Genomic DNA, 6,594 nt, shown 5'->3' on the forward strand with positions numbered 1-6,594 from the left:
CCAAAAAAAAAAAAGAAAATTTAAAATAATAATAATAAAATTAAATAATTCTTTAAAAATTAAAAAAAAATAAACTGCTCTTATGTATAAACTTAGATAGGTTACTCAAATATTAACCATGCTCCTGGGGGTTAAAAGTAATTGAACATAGTACCATCCCTTTCTGTTTATAACTTGGAAGGTGAATACAGTGGTTCTGTACCTAGTTAGTACTAGCATTCACTCCTCTCTGTATGGTCTAGTCCTTTTTATTACTGATCGATGCACTTCTTTCCAAGAATAAAGCTTGCATGACTTTGGGAACCGTGAGAGGTTTATCATATTTCTCACATCACCCAGCTCATAAAAATAAAATGGTAATAGTGTGCTATCTACATTACCTCATTTAGTCTTCACCATGACTTTACAAGTTATGTCATCCTACTTGTCCCCATTTCACAGATAAGGAAAATGAAACTTGGAGAGACTAAGTAATTTGCCCAACAGGAATAAGTGGCAAAGCCAGGATTTGAGCTGAATCAATTTAGTTCCAGAGTCCACTCTGAACAAAGGGAAGTCCATAAATGTGCTGAGCCTGGCTCTGTTTCTTCTCTGCATCTGCTCTCCTCTCCAAGCCAAGGGATTTGATTTCTGCAGCCTTTGTTTCTCAGATACCTTTGTCAATCGACTTCCTTCAGTTTGGCCAGTGAGAGGTAATCAATGGGATATTTGGAGGGCTTCCAAACTTCATAGACTCTATGAATTCTTCCATATAATGTTTTTCCATTGATATTTATAAAGAAAATATTTATTTTTATGTCCCAAAACAAGGTCCTCTGACTTTGTGTGTGTGTGTGTTTGTGTGTGTCGAAGATTTTTGCTATAAGGCAGGTTGCTCACCAGAGAGACAGAGAGAGAGAAAAAGCGAGAAATCACCCCTCCAGCAGGGCATGACCAGTTCACAAGCCTTTCTCCTCCATTTTCCTCCTGGGATTTTGGGTATGCAAACACATGTGCCTGGCGTGAGTTTCAGGCCTCTTGGTCCAAGACTTGTGGGAGTCCAGTTCCTTAACCACTATGGTTATGTGGGAGTTCAGTGCCTTAACTACCACCCCACTTTCTGACCCAAGGCTCCCCGATTTGAGGAAAAAGCCTTATGTTACATTCCAGATTCAAATAGTAGAACATCACATGTAGACATGTTAAGGTATGCCAGCACCAACCAAGGAGAGAGCCTGACCACACGTAGTTTGTTTTATGTTTTGTTTTGGTTTTTTCTTTTTTCTTTTTTTTGGAGAAGTTTTTGCTATAGGGTGCATGCACTCGTCAGAAAGACAGAGAGAGACAGAGAGACAGAAAGCGAGAAATCACCCCCCCCCTCCCAGGGAGGATGGCCATGCCGCAATCCCTTCTCCTCCATTCTCCTCTCAGGATCTTGGGCATGCACACACACGCGCCTGGCGTGAGTTTAAGCCACTGGGTCCGGGACTCGAATCACTGTCAACTACATGGGAGTCCAGCGACATAGCTATTATGCTAACTGCTGGTCCCCACACATAAGTAGTTTGTTTGGAACTGACCTTCACTAACCCATGGGAGCAGACACTGTTTCTTTTGACAGTGTCAGCTTTCAGAGCAATGCCTGGAATACATTATGGCTTATTAAATATTTTGTTAAATGAATGCCATCAAATGGTTTAGTTACTTCATCTATGCATCTCAGAAGATTTTCACCACACCACCTCTGAGTGAAATGCAAATTAATTGATTATCAATTTAATACTTTTTTCAACGAATGCCTAAAACTTCATAAACTATTCAATGATTGAAGAAGGAAAACTATACAGATCTGTGCAACAATTTGTCTTTGGTCAGAGGATGTGTTGCTTTAGAAAATAAGCTTGGTATTTGAGCTGTGAGCAATCCCTTTGAGGGGCTAAGACAACAGAAGAGCTTCTGGTCAGCCTTCACCCTCCAGACCCCAAGATCCACCAGACTGATAGGAGAGATAAAGTGCAGGCCCTTTGAGACGTCATCTGCATTTGAGTTGTGAGCAATCCCATTCAGAGCCTAAGACAAATGACAAGTTTCTGCTCAGACCTCACCCTCCAGACCCCAAGATTCCCTAGAGTGGGAGAAAAATGGAACTGCAGAGAGCTTGTAGATCACTTCCTCCTGTACACCTCTAAACTCTCAGATTTAACTTTAAGAAATTAGGAAGAAACGTATAATTCATCAGATGACCAGAAACCACCACAGAAGCACAAGAAATATGAGAAACCAAGAAAATATCTCTCCCCAAAGGAAAAAGAACAGCTCTTCATGCACAGATAGAACAATGGAACCCATGAAAATGTCAGATAAAGAATTAAAAATATTCATAGCACCAGGACCAGCAGTTAGCGTAATGGCTATGTCGCTGGACTCCCATGTAGTCGACTGTGGTTCGAGTCCCGGACCCGGCGGCTTAAACTCACGCCGGGCGCGGGTGCGTGCGTGCCCAAGATCCTGGGAGGAGAATGGAGGAAAAGGGATTGTGGCGTGGCCATACCCCCTGGAGGGTGATTTCTTGCTTTCTGTCTCTCTGTCTCTGTCTGTCTGGCGAGTGCACGTGCCCTATAGCAAAAACCTCTCAAAAAAAATATTCATAGCACCAAAGCTAACAGAGATGCAAGAGAAGAGAGACAATGAACTCCAAAAGATGTGGGAGAAGAGTTAATGAGTTCCAGGAGTTGTGGAAGTTCTTTCATGAGTTGAAAGAGTAAATACACACCATAAAAATGAATCAAACAGAACTGTTAAAGGTGAAGGATATAATATAGGAAATCAAAACCTCCTCTGAAAGTTTTAAAAGTAGATTAGATCATGCAGAAGATTGAATCTCAGATGTAGAAGACAGAACTTCTATCCCAGAAAAATTCACCAAATAGACTGAGAAAGTAGCCAACAAAATGAAAATAACATATGAGAAATATTAGATACTATTAAACATCCAAACATCCAGATAATCGATATCCCAGAAGGTGAGGAAACTAATAAGGGCATTGATAATCTGTTCTATGAAATCCTGGAAGAAAACTTTCCAAATCTAGAGAAGCACTCAAATATCCAGACCCAAGAAATACAAAGGAGCCCACTTAGAATCAACCCAAGAAGATTTTCTCCAACGCACGTCATAGTCAGACTGACCAAAACCATGGACAGAGATAAGATTCTAAAATCAGCATGAGAGAACCATCAAGTCACTTACAATGGATATCCCATCAGGCTAACAGTTGACTTCTCATCAGAAACAATGTGAGCAAGGAAAGAATGGGAAAATATATTCAGAGTTAAGTGGAAAACAATTTTAACCAAGAATTCTATACCCGGCAAGATTATCCTTCATGTGGAAGAAAAGAGTAAAACATTCTCAGATAAACAAACCCTGAAAGAATTTACCAATAGCAGTCCAGCTCTCCAAGAAGTGCTGAAGGGAGTGCTATACCAGAAAAATTAAAGACATACACACAGAAATAAGAGTCCAAAAACTACCAAGAAAATGGCCAACTTAATGGTAGGAACAAGTCCAGAATTGAACGTTAACTTCCAGGATTTAAAAAGATAGATCAGATCACAATAGAAGAGAGATTAATTACATGAGATTGAACTGGTGAAATAGAATTTTTGACTTTTGACTAAAACATGACTGATTTTCTTCTATGCTTTGATATCCAGATTTAAAGATTTTTTTGTCTTCTTGTGAGCTGTTAATAGGTTCATCTACCTATTATTTGAATAGAATCCTAGTCTGTTTTCTGGCATTAAGTCTTAAGCAAATTTCTCTTAACATTTTGTGATTTTGATTTATTAAAGCTAAAAATGCTTTTCTTGAAATTTAAAGACACACACACATGAAAGAAATACTTATTTAATGACTACAGTAAGCTATATAGCCTCAGCGAGGTGCTACTTTATAATACATACATTCTACCCACTGAGTTGTATGCCTAAATTCAGGTATGTGTTCACAGATATGTGTCTATCAGCTGAACTTGCTATTGAAAGTATTTAATTAAGATTTTTTGTACATCAATAAAATGTTAAAAAAAAAAAAGTGGGAAGCAATTGTAGATACCAGAGACACTGTGGGAGGAGGGTGGGAAATGGCAGAGGGTGAGAAATAGGGAATCAAGGGGTGGGGGGAAGGCAAATTATCCAAGAAACAGGAAAGGAAAAATTATTTGTTGATGATAACATGTATAGTAATATTATTGATTGAGCCAATATACAGTGTATTCCGATTGGGAAATCTCATTTTGAATGCTTTGATGATGTACAGTGAATGAGCGTAAAATAAAGAAATTAAAATAAATAAGAAAATAACTTGGAAAACTCAAAGATCTCTAGAGATTCAGAGGAGGAGAGAAGGGGCTTTTTCGAAACCATTTCTAAAACTAAAAAACAGCAATAACAAATGAAAACAAAACAAGTCACTGGGGTTAGAATTTCTCCTTACCAACTTTAGCACAAATGTCAAGAGAGTTTTTGAGGAAAAAACATCTAGTTCGGGCAGAGGTAGTACGGCAGGCACTGCATACGGAAACCATCTTGAACTATCTGCCATCTTGAACTATCCACCATCTTGGAAATCATTAGGCTTCACTTCCTCACTGAGCAAACGGGTTCTCTCTAGGCAATGGGAGAGATCCACCCACATCAATGATTGGTTCATGCTGTTCTATCTCATTTGCATTTCGGGCAACCAATTGGTGCCCACCAGCTGTATATAACTCGCCATTTTCCCTCAATAAAGGGAAGAAGTAGAAGAAGACTTGATCAGCACCTCGTATTGTGTGTGCATGTGTTTGTCCCATCTCTCACTCCCTCCCCCCAGGGAACCTGTTCGAGTGTCTCACAGGTCGGGACAGGTTGTATGTGGGTTCAGATGGTCATTTCATCTCCATTTCATATGTGAAAAGTCAATAATAGTATCTACCCCAATGTATATTATAGGAATTAGAGAAAATAACATAATTTATGTCAAAAGTAACATTTATGAACTACAGTGTTCCATACTATTATCAGGTTAGAAGAAACTGTAAGATGAAAATACTTTCAAAAGAAGGAAACTCCATATTTTGTGCATGTCTTAATTTTATAAATGCTTCGATGACTTTGGACCATAGCAGGAAATATAGTCAAATATTTTCAAGTTAGAAGCCCTCTCTACAAACCTATATGCTGCTAAAAAAAAAAACCTGAAAATTCTTACCAGTCCACATTCTTTCAACTAGTGATTCACATGTCAGAAACAACCAATGTTGTAAAGGATCGCTCTAACATTTGTATCTGTTTCGTATTTTGTACTGGAAAGGGGAAATTCATACAAAAACCCCGTGATTACTGACCATACAAGGGGAACCAGAAACTTGAAGAACCCTGAGTTGTCTGCTTTGTGATATTTAAACAGCCAGAAGAAAAAGATCATCAAAAAAAAGTGTTAGAAAGCCAAATCTGAGATTCTAAAAACTTCTGGCGTAGAGTGAACGTGATCCACCCCAAACATGCAAGTAAACAAGCCGCAAAACCCTCGTTGCCTTCCTTCCACCAGCGTGGCATCATTCCTTCCCTGTGCCAGGAGGCTGCCTCAGAAAAACACTTCCTAATTGGTTTCATCTGTGCTTATCATGAGTGATATTTTAAAAACCGGATCTGTAAGTGACCTTTTCTTCTCCTCACTGCCAATTTGATACGGTTTGTTTTTCAATCTTCTCTATGAGCTTAGCCAGGCGAGGCTGTGCCTTCCTGTCTCACGGTTCAGGTAGTGACACTGGAGTTCTAGCTGTGAGGTCTATGGGAGGTACTTTTGTACTGAGCCAGTGTAGACCCTGGATACTCCCAGGAAAGGTCGGCATTGTCACTTCGGAGTTCTCTTGTCTCACCGTTGCCTGGCAACCGCACGGCGTCTCTTTGATGGAGGGCGTTCCTACTAGAAAACAGCTTTATGAAAAGTGTCAGGGTCATCTTTAGAAACCCAAAGAAAACAAAACAAAACCCCCCAAAAAGGCCTACCACCAAGAAGGCAAGGGGGGGAAAAAAAAAAAAACCCGCACAACTCAATTATTCAGCCGCACAACTGCGCCTGTCAGGTCCTCGCAACAACACTCGCTTGAATTTAATTAAGTTTGTCCCTGTAGCCTGTGAACTGCTCAGCCGGACCTGCTGGAAGGGAGATGAAAAGCCTGAAGGCAGGCCCTGTGAGGCCATTGTTGATCAGGAAGGGCGCAGCATTCCCAAGTTAGGTAAATTCCCATCCCCTTGCACAGAAGATGCCCTGGGGGATAACCTTTTGAAGGCAGCATTAGAAAGTTGGGTGGCCTGAGAGCCAAGAGAGAGGGGCACTTTTCCCACCACCAACATGCCCGCCCCTTCTGGAGGCAGCAGGCAGAAGTGGAAAACGCCTGGCTTTTGTGACTGTGAAGGCAAACAGTTCAACTCAAATGCTAGCTCTGCCACTTACTAGCTTTGTTACCTTGGGGAAGTTAACTAACCTCACCAAGTCTTCTTTCTCATTGGGAAGCTGGAAAGTTAAAAACAACTGAAAGATTTGATCAAGATTAAAGGATGTGCCCA

At 40.3% G+C, this 6,594-nt stretch overlaps 1 long non-coding RNA gene across 1 annotated transcript in view; it reads right to left on the reverse strand.

The window, feature by feature from the left end:
- Positions 1–5,849, reverse strand: part of LOC102501891 (uncharacterized) — an 11,867-nt gene extending 6,018 nt beyond the window's left edge. Inside the window, exon 1 of the long non-coding RNA XR_333744.1 lies at positions 5,685–5,849. This is a non-coding gene — a long non-coding RNA (uncharacterized LOC102501891). The remainder of the gene's footprint in view (positions 1–5,684) is intronic.
- Positions 5,850–6,594: the final 745 nt, after the last annotated feature.

The sequence above is a fragment of the Tupaia chinensis genome, unplaced genomic scaffold (assembly GCF_000334495.1).
Source record: "Tupaia chinensis unplaced genomic scaffold, TupChi_1.0 Scaffold000086_1, whole genome shotgun sequence".
Taxonomy (NCBI): Eukaryota; Metazoa; Chordata; class Mammalia; order Scandentia; family Tupaiidae; genus Tupaia; species Tupaia belangeri.